Source organism: Mastigoproctus giganteus, chromosome 13 (genome assembly GCF_048544385.1).
Source record: "Mastigoproctus giganteus isolate SK-2022 chromosome 13, ASM4854438v1, whole genome shotgun sequence".
Classification (NCBI taxonomy): Eukaryota; Metazoa; Arthropoda; class Arachnida; order Uropygi; family Thelyphonidae; genus Mastigoproctus; species Mastigoproctus giganteus.
The window spans coordinates 105,589,127-105,604,770 of NC_143587.1; the positions used below are offsets into that span (position 1 = coordinate 105,589,127).

At 37.2% G+C, this 15,644-nt stretch overlaps 1 protein-coding gene across 2 annotated transcripts in view; it reads left to right on the forward strand.

Moving 5' to 3' along the window:
- Nup205 (nuclear pore complex protein Nup205) overlaps window positions 1-15,644 on the forward strand; it is a 738,550-nt gene that overhangs the window by 370,333 nt on the left and 352,573 nt on the right. The gene's annotated exons all lie outside the window — the stretch shown is intronic.

A 15,644-nucleotide genomic window follows, 5' to 3' on the forward strand; every position in this document is an offset into this window, starting at 1 on the left:
TATACCCTTATAAACTTATTTTTTATATAATTTCTTTTTGAAATATGCACTGTAGATGAATTCAACTCTGGTAGAGTTAGTACTATTAACAAAGGTATATTGAATGACAGTGTTTAAAAAAAAAAGTCACCTGGTTTTATCTAGATGTCTCTCCACTCCTCTTTAAGTGTAAAAAAATAAACTGTCTAGTCTACAAGTCCTACAAGTTTTGGTGGCAATTTATTCTGGTAGTTATCAATGATATGGCTAAAAGAGAATTCTTATATCCTGTTTTGTAGTATCCTTCTTTAATTTAAGTATATGTCCTCTAGTTCACCATTGGGGGTGGGAGATAAGCCTTCTGATTTGCTTAAATCTTTCAAAGGTTTAACTCGCTCAATCAAGTTGATGCAGAATGTCTGATTTTGGGACTTTGAATCCCAGAAAACTGGAGTCTCTCTCCTTATAGGAATATTTTTATGATGGCTGTCACAAAGAATGACATCACTGTGAAAAATATGAAATATGAAATATGATCAGAAAGTTTGGCAACTGAACTAATACTGAAATGAGAAGTGATGAATTTTACTGGCTGTTTAAATGGATCTTTCAAACTGGTCTCCTTGACACTGTATACACTGATTCCAACGCTGCTGTAATTCCCATTTTGCTGGTAATTCCGAAGTAAATGCTGAGGAAACAAGCTTAAGTAACTGAAGGGATATATGTCAGGGTAGTAAACTATATGAGAACACTTAGTCTCTTAACTGTTTTTATGGTAATGTTAAGAGTGTTAACATTACTATAATGTCTGATTTTGGGACTTTGAATCCCGGAAAAATGAAGTCTCTCTCCTTATAGCAATATTTTTATAATGGCTGTCACAAAGAATGACATCACTGTGAAAAATATGAAATATGATCAGAAAGTTTGGCAACTGAACTAATACTGAAATGAGAAGTGATGAATTTTATTGGCTTTTCGAATGGATCTTTCAAACTGGTCTCCTTGACACTGTATACACTGATTCCAACATTGCTGTAATTCCCATTTTGCTGGTAATTCCGAAATAAATGCTAATGAAACAAGCTTAAGTAACTGAAGGGATATATGTCAGGGTAGTAAACTATATGAGAACACTTAGTCTCTTAACTGTTTTTATGGTAATGTTAAGAGTGTTAACATTACTATAATGTCTGATTTTGGGACTTTGAATCCCGGAAAACTGAAGTCTCTCTCCTTATAGCAATATTTTTATAATGGCTGTCACAAAGAATGACATCACTGTGAAAAATATGAAATATGATCAGAAAGTTTGGCAACTGAACTAATACTGAAATGAGAAGTGATGAATTTTATTGGCTTTTCGAATGGATCTTTCAAACTGGTCTCCTTGACACTGTATACACTGATTCCAACGTTGCTGTAATTCCCATTTTGCTGGTAATTCCGAAATAAATGCTAAAGAAACAAGCTTAAGTAACTGAAGGGATATATGTCTGGGTAGTAAACTATATGAGAACACTTAGTCTCTTAACTGTTTTTATGGTAATGTTAAGAGTGTTAATATTACTATAAACCTCTTCTGTTAGCCCTATTATGTCAACTAATGCTAACATAATAGGGCTAAGAGAAATGTACTGTCACCTAGAAATGGGGGATGAGGAGTTTCACTATGGTATGCACAATGTTTTAGGAAAGATAGTGAAGATGGGAGGGATAGTGGTGGTATGCTTCTTATAAAAGCAGCTTACACATGTTAGCATAGAATTTTGTGGTGTGAAATAGTTGGAAGCAAACATGTAATGAGAGAATGGGGGGGGGGATAATCTACAGGCCAGAAGGTTGAGCATTATAATGAGAGTCTCTCTCTCTCTCTCTCTCTCTCTCTCTCTCTCTCTCTCTCTCTACAAATGGAATAGGCTATCAAGTGTGGGGGCTATTTTAATTTTCCTCGTAATTGATTGGAGCAAATAGGGGGATATTCATCATACAGAACAAAATTTTTAAATCAACTAAATGATTGTTATTCATATCAACACCTGGTTTTATGTTAGGAAAGATACTAGGGGCAAGGATATTCTAAATCCAACATCAGTCATGAACTAGTTGACATAAGGCTTAGAGTACACGAACCATTAGCAGGGAGTGATCGTGGATTTCTAAGTTGGATGATTGGGAGAAAAGTGGCAGTTGTTAAAAGCAAAGGAATGAGGTTTAATTTCAGGAAAGGAGATTATTACAGCTTACGGTATGCTAAATGGCCTCTATCAACCTGGAAAGATAGCTCAAAGTGTACAAATACATTAGAATTATGATATACGTTTAAAGCTCTAGTTACAGAAATGTATATACCATTAAGAAAGTACATTATGAGAAGAATTCCATAATGAATGAATAATGGAAAGATACTAGGGGCAAGGATATTCTAAATCCAACATCAGTCATGAACTAGTTGACATAAGGCTTAGAGTACACGAACCATTAGCAGGGAGTGATCGTGGATTTCTAAGTTGGATGATTGGGAGAAAAGTGGCAGTTGTTAAAAGCAAAGGAATGAGGTTTAATTTCAGGAAAGGAGATTATTACAGCTTACGGTATGCTAAATGGCCTCTATCAACCTGGAAAGATAGCTCAAAGTGTGCAAATACATTAGAATTATGATATACGTTTAAAGCTCTGGTTACAGAAATGTATATACCATTAAGAAAGTATATTATGAGAATAATTCCATAATGAATGAATAATGGAAAGATACTAGGGGCAAGGATATTCTAAATCCAACATCAGTCATGAACTAGTTGACATAAGGCTTAGAGTACACGAACCATTAGCAGGGAGTGATCGTGGATTTCTAAGTTGGATGATTGGGAGAAAAGTGGCAGTTGTTAAAAGCAAAGGAATGAGGTTTAATTTCAGGAAAGGAGATTATTACAGCTTACGGTATGCTAAATGGCCTCTATCAACCTGGAAAGATAGCTCAAAGTGTGCAAATACATTAGAATTATGATATACGTTTAAAGATCTGGTTACAGAAATGAATATACCATTAAGAAAGTACATTCTGAGAAGAATTCCATAATGAATGAATAATGAACTAGCCAGCTTAATAGTGCAGAAAAAGATTACTTCCAAAAGTTCAAGAGCAGTAAAAAGTATAGATGCTTATAGCAGTTACAAATGATCTGCAAAGTACCACAGAAAAGATTATGAGAAATTGCTGACTATGAGAACAAAGAGCAGGAACAAGAAGTTTTTCGTGTATGTGATTTCAAAGAAGAGAACAAATTAGATTAGACTCTTCTGTAATGTGTGTAATGTTAGATAATCCAGCTGATATTGCAGAGGAATTGAACAGGTACTTTGCATTGATATTTGCAGAAGAAAGACTTTCATGGCAATGAGTTACTAGATGCTGTGCGATTAAAGCTGGAAACCATGAAATTTTTTATATTGAAATTTCAGAAGGTTATTTGTTAGAAAATCTTTTGAGCCTAATGGAGAGTATGGCTCCTGGAGTTGATGTCATGTCATCAATAATATTGGGGAAGGTAGCGGGAGAGTCACTGAACCATTACAGTTAATTATGAGAGTGCCACTGGACTCAGGAGAGATTTCCTTGAATTGGAGACATGCTAATGTATTTGCCATTACTTAAAGATGGCTCTGGGAGTGAAGTGGACTGAGAAGAGTTTTAATGCAGCAAAATGCAAGTCTTAAAGTGGGTAACTAATGACCAGTCAGTCTGACTTTAGTGATAAGAATAATCATGGAGGCAATAATCAAGAGTGAAGTACAGGATCATTTAGATAGAAATGAAATTCTGAATGAAAGACAGCATGTTGTTGTAAAGGGAAGATCATGTTTTGCTAACCTGGTTATCTATTTTACAGAGTCACTCAGGGGCTAAATGCATGAAATAATTTCAACATTGTCTACTAACAGTGCAGCATAAGCCTGTGGCTTCCTTGCACTATATGGCAAATACTATTACTTCAGCAAGCTTTTTGACTCAGAGCCATTACTGTCCAAGCTTTTTCCTCAAATTACATCATGTACAAGCTTGAACATTATGTAATTTGAGAGAAAATCCTGCAGCCATCCTGTGGATCACAGGATGGCTGCAGGAGTCCAAGGGTTGCGATTAATGGTTATTTTTCAAATTATGATAATTTAAGAAGTGGGATTCCCCAAAGATTGGTACTGGGACCACTTCTGTTTTTGATTTTTCCGAAATTACATGAATGAAGGGATACAGGGTGTGATGCCAAATTTGCAGATGTCAAGGTTGGTAAAGTAATTAATGATCAGTGCTAAGCAGAACTTCTTCAGGATAACTTAGATGGGCTTCAGGGATGGTCAGAAAAATGGCAGCTTGTTTTAATTCAGCAAAATGCAAAGTCTTACAGTGGGGAATAACAACCCCAAAATAACTTGTACACTTGTGGAATAATGAGCTGAGCAATGTAGACAGAGAGTGAGCTGTTCATGATTTATCCTAAATTAAATTGTAGAGATGAGGAGGCCATAATCCCACTTCATAAGATAATTGTAGGACCATGCTTAGAAATAGTGCATTCAATTATGGTGAATGCACCTAAAAAATGACATTGCACTTCTTGAAAGGGTCCAAAAATGGATAATGTACCTTATGAGATTGGCATATGGGCATCTGCACTTCTAATATGCATGCTGCGGAGCTTGGAAACTAGGCCCCCTTAGAGGAGACTTGATTGGAGGTGTATAAGACTGTGGGAGGTGAAAGTAAAAGGAATGAATGTGGAATATTCACTGTTATAAATGATTTCAGAACTAGGAGAAATAAAATCAAATTACAGGAGGAAAGGTTTAGAGTGGATTACAGGAAGTTTTCTTTTATCCAGTAAAGTTTTAATTACTGGAATAAGTCACCTCCATGAGTGATTGAGGCTGACAGCTTGAGCAAATTCAGAGGTCAGCTGGATAGACATCGGCACCTATGTGAGAAGGGTGTGAGATAGATAGTTTATTTTATTACTGACATTTTTTATCTTTATTTTAATTTATTTTATTGCATTTTATGTAAATATTTTTTTTTTATGTGTTTTGGCTAGCACAGCAAAATGCCTATGGCTTCCTTGCACCACATGGCTAATATTAATACTAGTTCCTATATTGCATTCTGAATAATTCCATTGGACATCACAAATCTGTGGTTTGAAAAGTCACAGATTTGTTCCAAGGAGCTTTAAGATGGAGATATGAAAAAAAAAAAAAGAAAAAAAATAAGATAACAGGGTGCTATATCTAGTGAGTAAGAGATGGAAGACCATGATAATGGATTGATTTGTAAGAATTTCTGAATGTGAAGTACTGAATGTGCAGGGGCATTGTCATGATGCAATTTACAATTCCTTGCAGCTCACTTCTAGCTATTTTCTTCTCGAACAGCATTCACTCACCATAGAATTGTTTTGTAGTAAATGCGGTTCAGTAGTGGACTCTGCAGGATAAATTCATGATGAAAAAAGTTTTGTGAATAATCAAGTGCAATAAGTGCATGATCTATGCATTTCATCAAGATTTTTTTTTTTTTTTTAAGCCTTGGAGAAGATTCAGTCTTCCATTGAGAGCACCAAGCCTTTGTTTTTGGTCATATCCATCATTTGTTACCAGTAATGATGGAAGAAACTAAGTGCAAAAGAAGCAGATTGATGAAGATCATGGCATGCAAGAACTCACCACTCTTATATGAGCATCAGTGAAGATGCATTGCACAAGTTTAATTGAAAAGCATCACATTTCCAAATATTTTGTGAAAATTAGTATCAGTAGTGGCAAATGTTGGAAGAAAGTAAGTTTATATGTCATCACCAAAGAAATAAAATAAAATAAAAATTCTCAGATCACATGTCCAACCCTTCTAATAATTTGTCTAGTTCTTCCTTTCTGCTTTTATATACCCATGACTCGTCACTAGTAATGATGGAAGAAAGAAAATGTGTATCAGAAGCACATTGATGAAGGTCATGTCATGCAAAAACTCCCTGCTCGTATATGATCATCAGTGACAATGTGTTGCACAAGCTTGATTAAAAAACATCGCATTTGCAAACCTTTTGTTAAAATTAATATTAGCAATGGCAAATTTTGCAGCAAAGTAAGCTTATGCATCATTAGGGGAGGGAAGGTCTCAGATCATGAGTTTCAACTCTTCTAATAATTTGTCTAGTTTTTTAATGTTCTAAAAATATGCGTTTCCACAATACCAGATGGAATCTGCATTTAGCTTACTCAATTTCATTCATCAGTCAGATCAGTCAAACACATCAGTCAGATCTTCCTTCATGTATCTGGTTTCCAAATGCTGCTATTTTCAGAACTGAAGTCATATGACAAGAGCATCACCGTTTTGTTCACCTGATCTGATCATTTCCTCAGCTATTAGCATTAGCATTAGGAGAGGCATTTGATGCAAGAAAGCAAGCTTATGCAGCATCAGCCAAAAAAATTAAAGTAAAATAAATAAATAAAAAATAACCACTTCCACTTCACCCCTCTGTTTGTTCGAAATACCTGTCGAGCTGAGCCTTAAACTTATTTAGGCTATCAACTTCCACGACAAGGGATGGAAGTCTGTTCCACCTACCAACCACCCGCTGGCTAAAGGCAAATTTCCGCACATCTATCCTACATCTGTCTTTCCTCAATTTGAATTTATGCCCTCTCAGGTGATTATTCTGAGCAAGAGGAAGAATCCCATCAGCATTGAGCATGCTCAGACCATTCAAGGCTTTGTACACCTCTATCAGATCACCTCGCTGGTGCCTAGTCTCCAGACACTATAATTCGCAAAACTTAAGCCTTTCTTCATAAGAGCACCCCTTTGTTCCATTCACTAATCTTGTTGCCCTTCTCTGTACTCGTTCCAGCAGCTCTACATCCTTCTTGAAATGAGGTCTCCAGGCCTGTATACAGTACTCTAGGTGTGGCCTGACCATTGCCTTATACAAGGGAATAATCACCTCCTTATCCCTGCTAGAAAAATTCCTATATATCATTAACAATACACCATGAGCTACTCTTGCAGCCCGTCTGCACTGCTCAGAGAACTTCATATCTGCCTGCACAACCACCCCCAGGTCCCTTTCATTCTCTACCACTGTCAGTGTAGTACCACAGAGTTGATACGTTGCTCTGGGGTTGCTGTTTGCCATATCTAGTACTTTACATTTGTCAATGTTAAACTTCATTTGCCACCTGCTCAACATTTCCAGATCCTGTTGCAGCAGTATAGTGTCAGTAGTGTCCTTGACAACCCTGCCAACCTTCGTATCGTCTGCAAACTTGGACATTAAGCTTGATATACCATCATCAATATCATTTATAAATACAGAAAACAATAAAGGACCCAATACTGAACCCTGAGGGACTCCACTAATAACATTAGTCCACGATGAGCAGTGTCCATTGATTACCACTCTGTCTTCTCCCCCTCAACCACCCCTTTATCCATAGCAGCAATTTGCCTCCAATGCCACACTGCTCCAATTTGTGCAGCAGTCTTCCATGTGCAACAGTATCAAAAGCCTTTCTAAGATCCAAGTATATAATATCAAAGTTATTCCCTGCATCCAGTTCTTTTGTGCTGCATCATAGTATCCAATCAAATTGGTCAGGCAAGAATTCCCCTTAACAAAACCATGCTGTGTCTGAGCTATAACTGAAGTCTTGTCTAGATGATCCTGCAGTGCTTCTTTAACCAGTGCCTCCATTAATTTTCCGGGAACAGAAGTTAAACTCACAGGTCTATAATTACTTGTGTCAGCCTTTGATCCTCCTTTGTGAATTTGGGTCACATTTGCACATCTCCAGTCCATGGGTACCTCCCCTGAGTCCAAGGAAGCTCTCATAATTATGGCTAAGGGTTTGCTTACTTCCATTGCTGCCTCCTTTAATATAACTGGATAGATTCCATCCACCCCAGGTGTCTTTCTTGTGTTTATCTTCAACAATTTCTCCTCCACTTTACTCTCAGTTATTACAAGATACTCTAGCTTACTACCAGAGTTGAATACACCTCTGGCATTCCCCTCGCTGAATAACTACTCATGTGTGAATGTCGATGCAAAATATTCATCAACATCATCAGGATCATCAACAGTTGACCCATCGATATCAAGTGGACCAATCTGATTCATCCCCTTCCTTCTAGAGTTTATATAAGTAAAGAACTCTTTGCTGTTTTTCTTCGCATCCTTTGCCAAGGATTTCTCGTAATCTGCCTTCGCCTGCCTAACCTCCTTCGTAACTTGGTTACAGATCAACTTGTATCTGTCATAGGCTTCTGTGTCACGTGTTAATTTGTATGTATCCCATGCATTTTTCTTCTCTGCCATATGCCTCATTAGTTCATCTGACATCCATTTAGGCCTTGAACAATATTTCTTAGTTGGTATGTAAAGCCTAGTAGCTTCCAAGATAAGTTCTTTGAATGCTTCCCATTTTGAATTTGCTGTTAGTAACATCATCAGTTGATCCCACTGTATAGAATTTAAATACTGTCTCAGTCCACCGTAGTCGCCTTTACGAAAGCAATACCCCTTCCCTTTACCCCTAATGGTAGTTACCTCTTTGAGTAAATCCCACTTCAGAACACTGTGATCACTGCCACCTAGTGGTTCATTTATCTGCAGATTCTTAATGCATGAAGAATCACTACTGATAATCAAATCAAGAGTATTACTCCCTCTAGTTGCCTCCCGAACATGCTGATGTAGAAAACAATCATCCAATAAATCCACAAAAGCTTTGCTAGTGTGTGAGTGACCAGCCCCCAAATTCCAGTCAATATCTGGGAAATTAAAATCCCCCATAATAAGACTCTCTGATTTACTGGCCCACTCTATTTCTCTGTACAGTTTCTTATTATACTCATCAGAGTCATTAGGCCTATAGCACACTCCTACTCTCAATTTTGATCTCCCAATGCTTATGTCACACCAAACTGCCTCGACACTGCACTGTCCAGCGATGTTGACTGGCTTCACTTCCTTGGATTTTATGTGTTTCTTAACTAATAGCATAACCCCTCCTCCCTTCCTATCCTGTCTATCCTTTCTGTAGACATTGTACTCCCCAAATTCCAGTTCTGCATTCCTTATATCTGTGTGACACCACGTCTCTGAAATCCCAACAATATCTGCTTTTGATGTTTTGAGCAATACCTCAAATTCATGAAATTTATTTCCTAGACTCCTAGCATTGGTGTACCCGCAAGTATACCTGCACCTGCTCTTCCTCTTAGCCACCCTAACACAACCCATGTGTTTACTTGTACCCCAATGATTCCCAGCAGTCTCTGAAATATCCTGCATCTTATTTTCCAGGCTGCTGCTCATTCCAATAGAAGCAGTGCAAGAATCACTTTCTCCTCTGCCAGTGGCTACTGTTAATCTATTAGTCCTTGTATCCCCCCCAATCTAGCAGTTTTCCGACCCTCCTAACACTGCCTCGATAGCATCAGCAAACATTCTTGCACCCTTTCTATTTAAGTGTATCCCATCCCTGTAGAAGCAGTCTCTCCTGTTAACAAGTACAGCCAGGCTGAAAAAAATTCTACTCCTTGAGCCCTGCACAATATTTCCAGGGCCGAATTGATCGACAGGGCCCTCATCATATACTCCCTCCTATCATGTCTGGGCAGAATTGCAGACACTTTCAAATTCAACCCTAATTCACGGCTTTTTTTCATCAGTGACCTGTACTTGTTAAGTAATTCCGCCGGTCTCCTACTCTTAATATCATTAGTGCCAACGTGTACAATCCGATCTGATCACAAGGTGCAGATAAGATCCGATCACAAGGTGCAGATAAGATCCGATTGCTCTTATCTGCACCTTGTGACCTTGCCATTATCTCATGCAGTAGTATTAGATAGTGGTTTTAGGGATAATCACTTCCTTATCCGTACTGCCAAAATTCTTGTATGTCATTTACAAAACCCCATGAGCTCTCCTAGCAGTGTCCCTGTACTGCTCAGAGAATTTCATGTCTGACTGCATGATTACCATGATTGCTTTTAGGTCTTTCTTGTTTTGCTCTATCCCGAGGCTGATACCACATAGTTTGTGTGCTGTTCTGGAATTATTGCTGCTCATATGTAGTATTTTACATTTGTCGCTGTTAAACCTTTAATTTCCACTTCTTAGCTCACCTAATTTTTTGAATTTTGTTACAGTAGCATATCTTGATTATTGTCATTGTTTGTTTGTCAATGTTTGTTGTTTGCAGACTTAGACATTAAGCATGATATGCCTTCATTTTAGTTCTTATTCTGAAATTCCTGCCTATTTTTACCTGTGATGTGCAATTTTTTTTATAAATAGTAAAAACAACTTTCTTATATACACATTCTATGTATACATGATATGCTTAAGATTTTAAGTTAATAAAACGTTACTGCTTCTTTAATGACTTCTTTTTTCTTCTGCTTTCAGTTGTTTTCCAGTGCAGCCTTGCTCACTATTATTTGCTTTCTAATATTGTTATATGGTGGGCTTGAGATTGTGGAAATGTTGTAAAAAGAAAGCAGACATTAACCTTTTCCAGAGTACCTCAGGATCATATTAATGACTGCTACTTTTGTTCTGTAAATATGGCACATTATAATGCAAAGAACAAGCAGAGCATTGTGTATCCCAACAACATCATTTCAGCTGTAAGGCAAGTACCCCATGAACCTGAACTACGAGTACCACCTCCACCAGTTGTTCTTGAACATATGGTATAAACTATTCTGACAGTGAAATTTACAAATCTGGACCATGGCTATTTACTCTAAGTGAACTCTATCACCTTGTGTTAGATTTAAACCTGTACCCAAAGGGTCTGAAGAACTTTTAAGGTCAAGACTGAAATCCACGAATTTGCTGGCTCCAGGAAATCATTTCGTGGGTTAGACCTTATGAAAAAGAATTGGTTACCCATTTTTCCGAAGAATGCTCAATGATATATTGTAACAACATTCTTGTAGTTATAAATTCTTTTGGAATTTTCGGTCAAACTGAGTGGAGGGTATTTTTTGACTCATTTAAGCAGTGCCTCAGAGGAATTCTCCTTCATAATGGAATGAAGTGTGCATCCATTCATGCAGCCCATTCAGCACACTTAAAAGAAAACTACAAAAATGTTAAGCTTTTTTTTTTTTTTTTTTTTTTTTTGAAAAAAAAAAAGTCAGTGCAATGATCATGGTTGGTTACTGTGGAGATTTTAAAGTTATTAGTGTGTTACTTGGCCAAAAACTTGGTTGCACAAAAGATCTTGTTTTCTGCGCAAAGTGGGATAGTCAAGCAAGAAGGGAATATTGGGAAAGGAAAGTGCAGCCACCAAAGTAGTCTCTGACATCAGGTTCAAAGAATATTGAAGATGGGCCACTAGTAGATCAAAACAAACTACTGTTCCGTCATCAGCATATAAAGCTTAGTGTAATGACAGTTTGTCCCAAATAAAGAAGGAAATTGTTTCAAGTATGATTGCACTAAATACCCATCACTTATACACAAAAAAATCAAAGGAATTATTTATTGGACCTCAAATCTGTAAGCTGCTTGTAGACTGTATTCCAAGAATCCACAAATCAAGGTGAAATAAATGCCTGGACTGGCTTTAAAAAGTATGCAATTTTTGGGGAAACAATAAACACCCAGATTATAAGACAATCATGGGTGATGTGGTGAAGAAGTTCAGAAAACTAGGATGTAATATGAGTGTTAAGGTGCACTTCTTGCACTGTCCTCTTGACTATTTCCCAGAAAATTTAGGTAGTTGAAGTGAAGAGCAGAGGGAAAGATTCCATTGGATATAAAAAATAATGGAATGAAGGAGGCGGAATGTATTTTTATATATATATTTATATTGGTATTTTTATATAAAAATAACCTATTTGTAAAAATATAAAATAAACCAGAAACAACCCACCAGTGTTTATTCATCTATTTTTTTTTTTTTTTTTTTTGGTAAGGAATTCTGTCATGATAGAGCAAATTCAAGTAACTTTAATAATTTAAAATATTAGTTTAATATTTTAAATTAATATTGTTATTTTAATTTGATTTTTTAATATTGATATCATAAAATATCAATATTAAAAAAAAAAACAAAAACAGCAGAACTTTTCTTAAAATGCAAATCAGGTAACCATTCTATGTTCTCCAACTCATTTGAGTATGTCTCCTAAGAAATACCAGTTTTGTTAGCAACTTTGCAGATAGTTAAATGTTGATCATTTCTGATGAAATCACAACTGTGTATGATTTGATCCCCTCCTCCCCAAGTTGAAGGGGGTTGAGCAAGGATCATTTTCCCATACCAGCTGTTGATCATTTTTGATGACATAACTGTGTATGATTGGACCCCCTCCCTCCAAGTTGAAGGGAGGTTATGAGTAAGGATCATTTTCAACATACCAGCGGCCCTCTTTGCAAACCACTGAAGCAATTTTAACCAATATACGGTATCATTTTTAAAGTTATTTTTAACATGTTTTCAACGATTTATGTTAAATCATTGTCTCCTCTAATTTTAACAAAATTTTATGCAGATTTGCTGTTCACTGAGATCATTTATTTTAAAATATGATGAAATGCGCAAGTATACTGTCTATAAAACTTGCACTGATTCACCCTGACTACAATATATGGATTATTCGTGTGTTATTATGTCTAGATAAGTTACCAATGTGTTGTGACAATTTCAAGATCCTGTCAGTCCCTAAACTCTTTGATCATACCTTATATATATAAACTGTTTTCATTTCTCTTTAGTATACTGTTGGCAGCATGCTTTATTATGTATGAGGGTCATTCAATGAAGGATCACCCTGAGCTAGCTGCAGAGGTGCTGAGCTAGCCTGTTGATACTTGGCACAGATTTTAGTCCTCTGCATAGCCACCATGCAGATTTACACATTTTTCCCATTGATGGATGAAGCAACGGATACCATTTTTGTAGAAGTGGTGAGGTTGGTTTTTGAACCATGACTGAATTTGCAGAAATGAATGTCTCGTCGTCGTCGTAATCAGGGAAGTGTATCCCCTGAAGAAATGATTTGAGGGAAGGAAACAAGAAGTCCGATGGTTCAAGATTAGGTGAATAGGCAAGATGGGGCATTGTCTTGAAGCATTCTCTGTAATTGTTCCACCTATCTTCGGCAGGTAATTAGTTATTATTACACCTTTCTCATCCCAAAACACTGTCAGCAAGACCTTTCGTGCTGACCCTTGGACCTTTGCCTCCTTGGGGGAGGGGAACCATGTCGCCATTTCATGGAATGCTTTTTACTTTCAGGGTCAAAATGGTGTATCTAACTTTTTTTTTTGGCACAAGGCTAACAACTCTTGTGATTTCTGTTATTGATCAGCCTTATGGAAACCAGTCAATAATCAGGGAATCCATCTTGCACTCAATCTCTGTAAATGAAGTTGGTCAGGAAGGACTGTTTCAACAGAGCCCACACTAATCTTCACTTCTTGGGACAATTCACGCACAGATATCTGGTGATCTTCCATGATTAATGACTCCACTTTTCTGATCGTGCTGTCATCAATGGCTGAATGGGGATGACCTGGAATGGGCTCAGGTTTAACCGATTTCCGACCACACCTAAACTGTCTGTCTGTCTGTCTGTGCTTCACAATGCCATAAGATGGGACTTCATCCTTATATACAGCAGTCATCTTCTTGTGGATTTCTTTAGGAGATTTCCCCTTCAAGAACAGATATCGGATTACAGCTCTGGCTTCAACTTTGTTCATGATGCTACTTTGTCACACGTTCAGCTCTGTAAGAGCAAAACAAATTAAGACATGGGGCTGAAATTTTAAACCTTTAGTAAAGAGATTTGTTTGATGTTACACAAAAATATCATGACTCTGCGATATGTGGAGTAGGTGAGGGCGATGCTTTATTGAACCACCTTCATATGTGTACATACTTTATTATTCATTAATAAAAAGGTATTAATTTAAAAATCCCCTCGAATAATTTATCTAGTTCTTCCTTGAATTTATTCAAACTGTCCACTTCTTAAACAACAGATGGAAGTTTGTTCCATTTGTTGATTGTCTATCCTGCAAATTTCTTTCCTCAATTTGAATTTGTCCCCCCCCCCTGGTGTGTGTGTATTCTGAGCAACAGGAAGAATGCCATCAGCATTGAGCTTGCTCAGTCCATTCAAAGACTTCATATAGGCTAGCAATGCAGATTATTCCCTTGTGCAAAGCATTTTTTGGCCACATCTTGTGTATCCTGTACAGTTTGGAATCCTATTTCAGGAAGGATGCAAATCTACTGAGAAAGGAGTGTAAGATTGGTTACGGCACAAAGAGTTATTCTTCCCAAGAACTACCTTTCACAATTGGCAAAGTCTGAGATAGCGGTATTCATTTGGAAGGTTTATTTTATTTTAAGAACTTAATTTTATCCTGTAATCCGTAATGTATCACATTAATATTCGTAGAACCTTTAGTATCGGTGATTTGGCACAGATACAGTATCTCAAATAGGTCGCTTGAGAAGTTCGAGTCACATAGGTTGGTGGCAGATAGTTAAAATTTATTATCTTTTTATTATAACTACTTAGAATTTATAAACATAACGTTTTAGTGTAATACCTATATCTCAATCTTGATAGTGTAAGATATAATCTAAAACTATTTAGCGCAATATGTACCACTGTATTTAGGAACTGCATCAATTGAATTGTATTTAAACAGCAATCATGCCCTGGACTAGAGCAGCAAAGCAACGGGCACAAAGTAGCAGGAGTGCTGTGGCTGGAGGAAGAACTGCAGGAGGTGATTCTCCAACACATCACAGAACAAAAAAATCTGCAACTTGTGAAATTTTAAGGACCTTTCTATAACAGGACATGATATTGTGCATCAGGCAATATAGTGGACATCTTCAAGGCAGAATGCGCTGGTCCAAAGGACCTAGTTATTGTCAGTGACTCAATTGTCAGGGAGATAGGAAATATATTGTGCAAAAAGGATAGGTGGAATAGAACCAGGGTATGTCTTCCAGGGGCAAAAGTTGATGACGTTATGGAGATATCATTATTTAAGCACATAAAAGGTGCCCTTAAAAGTTGGCACTAATGACATGAAGAATAGGAGATCTGCAGATTTACTTAACAAGTACAGGGCATTGTTGGCAAAAAGTCAATGATTGATAAGGCTCTCAATGCATACTCCCCTCCTGTCATTTCTGCATTTCTTCCCAGACACGATAGGAGGAAGTATGTGTTAAGAGCCCCGGAGATATGCAAGGCTCATGGGGTAGAATTTTTCCCAGCATGGTCTGTCCTTGCTAACAGAAGAGAACTTCTACAGGGATGGGATACACTTAAATAGAAAGAGTGCGAGAATATTTGCTAATGCTATTGAAACAGTGTTAGATGGGTTGGAAAACTGCTAGCTTGGTTGGGGATCCACAGATTAAAAAGATTTTTGAGGATCCACAGATTAAAAACTTGTAAGCCTCTGACTGCAAGCAGAGGCTTACAAGTGAATACATGGGCAGTGTTAGGGTAACTAACAGTAAGAACAGATGCATGTACACCAATACCAGGAGTATAGTAAAATTTGATGAATTTGAAGTGCTGGCCTAGACATCAAAGGCAGATA